The following is a 6,002-nucleotide window of genomic DNA, read 5'->3' as shown; positions in this document are numbered from 1 at the left end:
GATGTAGGGCTCCGAAAATATTTTATCCACCTAGGGATATTTACCGTACGCCGAAATCTCGAACACACGGCCATTTTTGCTTTTCGCCTCCATCATACAAGGGGCCGCCGCGACTGGCAATCGAACCCGCATCCTTGTCCTCATTTGCACAGCGCTACAGCCACTGAGCAATCTCGGCAGGTCAGGACATTGAACGCCCAATTTTGTTATAATTGCATATCAAATTACATTGCGGTCTTGTTTATGGAAGCGTTGTGTATTAAGGAGCCCCTGTTCCCCTGGGACTAAAACTTGAGATTTTAAATCCGGCTTCCAGCGTGGGCCCCAGGGTAGTACGAAATAAGTTAGGGCCAAGGATTCTCTGCCCTGATTTTGTTTACATTTTGTATCGTATGCTGCGTTTGATTAAGCAACGTCGAAATTGTAATAAAATAGGGGCATTGTGAATAGAAGGGCAATAAAGAAATGAAAGTGTTGTATGAAGAATATACCCCTGCTGCAAACGCGCGGATATTGTTTAACACCAATGCTAGATATTTTCATTTAGGTAATTTTAGATGCGAAGCATCTCATGGTCGGGTCTATGTCCCCTTCTTGTGGTTGTTGCGTCATCCACACCCCCACTGCGCATGCTCGGCTTGCTGAACGCCTGGTGGTGTCTTACCCTTTATTGGCTCCTGGCGCGACAGTGTGGCCGGTGTCTTCCTGGGCCGCCACGAGACGATCACGCTTCCCCTTAACGGCTCCTGGAGTGACAGTGTTGCCAGTGTCTTCCTGGGCCGGCAAGAGACGAGCACGCTTCAAGCGCCTTTGAGGTTTCATCGTCATCGGCAGCGGCGTGCGCCGGCGAGTGTCGGCGGGCCGGGATTACACGCTGCCCGCAACCATACAGGGAACCTGCATCAACCTCATCTCTAGCAACTTTATGGTTCATCTACTAGAACAGCCCGTGTAGTTACTTTCACAGACCATAAGGCGGTCATAATCAAAGCGGAACGCCAACCACAGCTCGATGTCACCTACGTTGAACATGATGACGATAATGCCTAAATAAAGACAAACTTATACCACGTACAACGTCTCTCTCTCTTTAATGCCTCTCCACTGTAACACTCCCCCTCTAATGAATTACACCATCTTCTTATAGGGGAACGCTGAGTAGTATGCGAAACAGCCATGGGTTCAGCGCAATTTCCCATTTCGTAGTTCCAGTAAGTGAAAATTGTAGTAGTTACCATGAAAACCAAACGGTAAATATAACGGTAGCTACGTACCTCAACCTAACAGAAACGACCAACTGAACACTAATGGGCACTTGAATCGACCGCATGGCTGGTTTGCATACTACTAAGGGTTCCCCTCGGGAAGATGGTGTAATTTTTTTCGGCAGCCTTTTATTTTCCTTTTTTTATAGTTTACGGAGGCAACTTATACAACGCAGAGTTGCCAACTGTGTGTTTTCGAACTGCATGTAGGCCGTTTTTGGAATTTTGCTCTTATGTGGGGCCGCGCGGCGGCTATGCCATTTTTCTAGAAGCCGTAGGGTTTTTTCACTTTTTGTGAGTTTGACTTTAAATTCTAAGACAAAAACGCTGCGAGAGTATGAAATTATTCCTTCATATAACGGTTAGCTATGCAAACTTTGCCTCCTGGATTGCGTTTCTTCAGTGCGACCCGAAGACAGAGAGTGGCGGAAAATTAGGCTTATCAGATAAGCTCAGAGCGTGAGGGAATGCGTGCAGAGAGGGAAGACGTCATAATTAGGAATGTAGCGTTTGATAAGAATCATACAGTTATTACGTCTAGGAGTTAATAACTTCCCCTATAAAAATTCCGTTCTCACGTATATGCAAGCTGGCTATTTCACACCTTGGACCCATGAAATCATCGGAGAATTTACAGCAGACGTACTTTGGCCGACGTTCGGTTTAAAACCTTTTTCTAGTGAAATAAATATTTGTTTGACTTCTTTAAAGTCAGCGAAAACTAAACAATAAAGGACGTCCCGTATTGTGTTTTTATGTTTTACACTGTACTAAGAAATACTTGATTTGGGCCACAGTGGCATAAGAGGGCAACACAAGCCTCTACACGACAAAGAACACAACGCGCGGCATTTGTCTAGACTCTTTAAATAAGCGGATGGATGACACGGTCGAATTGACAACAAAATAAGAAAGAAAATTGGCCGTTGAAATCATTACGGCGCTGATTTAGTTCGATTTAAACGAATGGGTAAGTCGGGGACATAAGTACGCTCTGGCGTTATCAGACGTACTATGTCGCTCACCCGGCCGTGTTATACAACCAATGGTCACTGCCGCCCTTTTCGGTGGTCACGCCCTAAACATGTAACCACACCCCGCTTTCTCGCTCAAAATTCCGACCTTTGAAGAACGTAGCAAACCAACTTCAGGAAAGTGATATCTGGCATAAAGCAAGAATTCGACGTGAAGGGCAAACGTCTAAATGTGCTCACAGGGCCTTTTCAATAGGTTAAGAAAAAACGATTTATCGATATATGTACGTAGGTGCAATGGGCTCACTCCAACACATGGGAGCCCAAGCTGAACTCAAAATATGACCCGCGTTGTATACAAGAAATCGCGGAATTTTTTTTCCTTAGGCGGGAAGATGGCGCATCCACGTACTTGCGTCCTTTAAAATTCCACTTAAAAGAGTTGATTGATTCAATGTAGGTCTTGACCCGCCGACGTTACACAGACGACGAGGAGCGCCGTATGGAGGGCTTGGGAATAATTTTGTCCACCTGGAAATCTTCACGCGCCCCATGATCTCGAACACACAGGTGTTTTTTTTTTCTCACCTTCATCAGAAAAGCCACCGCCGCGGCCATGGATCGAACCCGCGTCCACTAAAACTAGTAACCTAACTTTTCAACTTGTTGCTTCCAGTCATAGTTACACTAGAAAAGAACACACAACAAAGGAGAAGCTGCACGGACACCGAACACTCGCTAAGGGTATGCTGGCAAGATGCGAATTCAGAAATGTTAACATTCGTTGAGCGGAAGCACTCACATATCTGCAGGTAATCTACCTTTTTGGCGAATGTCTTAAAATGAGTTAAAACACATTATATAAAGAATTCAGACTAATGAACACTTATGATACGCCCATCGTTGTTCGCCATTTCTCGATATTGCGGTTGTGTTTATTACCCATTGCTCTAATTCAGCTTTCAAATAACTTTCATGAACATTGAGGTTTTTTGTACGCTGGGCCTCGCATTTAGAAAGTAATTTGCTAGTGCCCAACTCTCGCTGACATTGCGAAGAGGGTAACATGATTCACTGGTGTGTGGTTATGTGCGTCAGTCAGTGAGTACCTTCTGTCGGCGTTTCTTTCGTCGCCATCGTAGTCGACTCGTCGTCGTCATCATCAGCATCACCATAATCATCATCAACAACAACCACATATCTACGGCCACTGCAGGGCAAAGGCCTCTCTTATTCAACTCCAATTACCCCAGTCCTGTCCTAACTCCAACCAATTTATCCCTGCAAACTCCTTCATATCATCTGCCTATCTAACTGTCTGCCACCCGCCGCCACGCTTGCCTTCTCTAGAGATCCACACTGTTACTTTTTATGACCAACGGTCATCTCGCCTTCGTACAACCTGCCCGGCCCACTGTCCATTTCTACTTCATTATGATGTCCTTAAAACGCGCTTGTTCCTTGACCCACTCCACTCTCTTTTTGTCCCTTAATGCTACCCTTATCCCCTTCAGTTTCATTGCTCGCTGCGTCATCTTTAATTTAAGTTGAACCCTCTTAGTGAGCCTCCCAGTTTCTGCCCCGTTGTTCAGTACCGGCAATATGCAGCTGTCATACACTTTCTTCTTCGGGGACAATGGTAGGCTGCCATTCATTACTTAAGAATGCCTACCGAATGCACTGGACCCCATTTTTATCCTTCTAATTACCTCTGCCCCATGGTTGGGATCCTGGGTCACAGCTTGGCCTAAGTACATATATTCGCTTACCACTACCGCTGACTCGCCACCTATCTCAAACCGCAGTGCTGTCCCGAGAATATTGATCATTACTTTAGTTTTCTGCATATTATTTTCAGGCCCACAGTTCTTGATTGGATTGGGGGGTTTAACGTGCCGATGCAACGCAGCGATGAGGCACGCCGTAGTGGAAGGTTTCGCATTAATTTTGACCACCTGGGGATCTTTAACGTGCGTCGAAATCTCGTACACACGGGCGTTTTTGCTTTTCGCCTCCATCAGAAAAGCTGCCGCCGTGTCCGGGAAATGAACCCGCGACCTTGTGCTCGGCAGCGCAACGCCTTAGCCACTGAGCCACCGTGGCGAGTAGGCCCATAGTTCTACTCTGTTGGTCCAGTGCGGAAGGCATGCTTTGCAATTCATCCTCGGAGTTTCTTAGTGAGGCAACATCATCAGCAAATCTGATGGTACTCAGCTATTCTCCATTAACCCTTACTCCCACCAGCTCCGAATCCAATGTCCTAAAATACTTCTTGTAAACATGCCATCAATGACATTGGAGAGAGATTGTCTCCTTGTCTGACACCCCTTTTTATGGGTATTTACTGCTGTTCTTATGGAGTGGAGGATCATGGTAGCTGTGGACGCATGGTAAATATCCTGGAGCATTCTTACGTAATGATCGTCTACACCTTGGTTCCGTAATGCGTGAATGACTGCTGAAGTTTCGAGGTTTGTTTTATTGTGCTCAAGAAACCAGCATTGCATGTGCGTGAGAGCAGGTAAAAGAACTTGTTAATTCGTGCGGCCTGCCCCTGTTTTGTTTGTGGGTGTGTATAAACGAAGACACACGAATGTGAAGGCATTAACCCGCTGCCCCCTTCTCCGAAATACGCACACAGATTCACTTACAAACGCACGCACACCCACGTCATGTAAGCACTTTTACTTACGTAAATATGCCCAGGGGTCGTTCGCAACGTTCATGGGCGCTAACCAAACGTGAAAAACTCTCAAAATGGAGGAATGTCAGTTTTTTATAAGTTGAAGGAAAAAAAGCTTCTCAAAACACAACTATTTCAATTACTCTTGGCAGTGTTAAACATGATCCAAAAATGGCGTCGATCGTACCCACGCTGTGAATGAACTGCGAATGCTGTAGGGCAATGCCTATGAATAAAATAAGAAAGAAAACGCGTTTATTCGTTGCGACACCGGCTTTAACTGTCGTGCCATTCCGCAGATTGCTGCTGGGATAATCGTTTTTACAAAGGATAAAACTACGGTAAGTAGCCATCGTTCAATAAAATTTGGTTTTTTTACGGTCTTATTCGCACAGAAGATGCGGCATCCTCTTTTAGAAGCAAAGGAGAATGTATGTTGGAAAAAAAACTTTTTACTAAGCGGCCTCGCTCAGCACATACGCCTTTTATTGCCCGTCCTCTAAAATGCCCCGTAAAGTTGTGGAGTGGTTCATATTCGGATTCCCGCTTATTGAAATGCCGGACACAGGTTTCATGTCTTTCAGGTCCACCAAAGTGCCAATGTATATATATATATATATACATATATTCTTCACTTTCTTTCTTTCTTTTCAAATTCTTGATGTTTCAATGACCAACCACATCCTCTTTTTGATTCCAGAGGTTTTCTTGACTGCAAACTCTTATTTCCGTCTTATTTTCAACAAGCCCCTCATTTGCCATTCTGATTCGCTACATGAATAGCGAGGGCCTCTGTTCTGGCAGTCTTGGTGCCATAGGAAGCTTAAGAGGGTTCAACGCTGGTCGACCACTCTTGACATGTCGTAAACACTCGAGTCACGGCCCGGGGGTTGAAAAGAAGGTCCTCTTCACCCCGAATATTCCGAGTGGCGCTGGCTACCACCCCCAAGAGCAGGAACAAAAATACCTTTGCATAAATACCCCAGAAAGTGGAGGATAAAATCGACCCGCCGGTAGCGCAGTGGTTATCGCACCAGACCAGTATTCTGGAGGTCGTGGGTTCGGATCCCACCTGGCGGG

General features: G+C 45.6%; 1 non-coding gene across 1 annotated transcript; it reads left to right on the top strand.

The window, feature by feature from the left end:
• The first annotated feature begins 5,929 nt into the window (after positions 1-5,929).
• Trnat-agu (transfer RNA threonine (anticodon AGU)) lies at positions 5,930-6,002 on the top strand. The gene has a single exon. It is a non-coding gene; the product is annotated as a tRNA-Thr (tRNA).

The sequence above is a fragment of the Haemaphysalis longicornis genome, unplaced genomic scaffold, assembly GCF_048455015.1.
Source record: "Haemaphysalis longicornis isolate Haplotype H1 unplaced genomic scaffold, Haemaphysalis longicornis Haplotype H1 scaffold_8, whole genome shotgun sequence".
NCBI classification, from domain to species: Eukaryota; Metazoa; Arthropoda; class Arachnida; order Ixodida; family Ixodidae; genus Haemaphysalis; species Haemaphysalis longicornis.
This window is presented reverse-complemented; position numbering and strand designations above follow the sequence as displayed.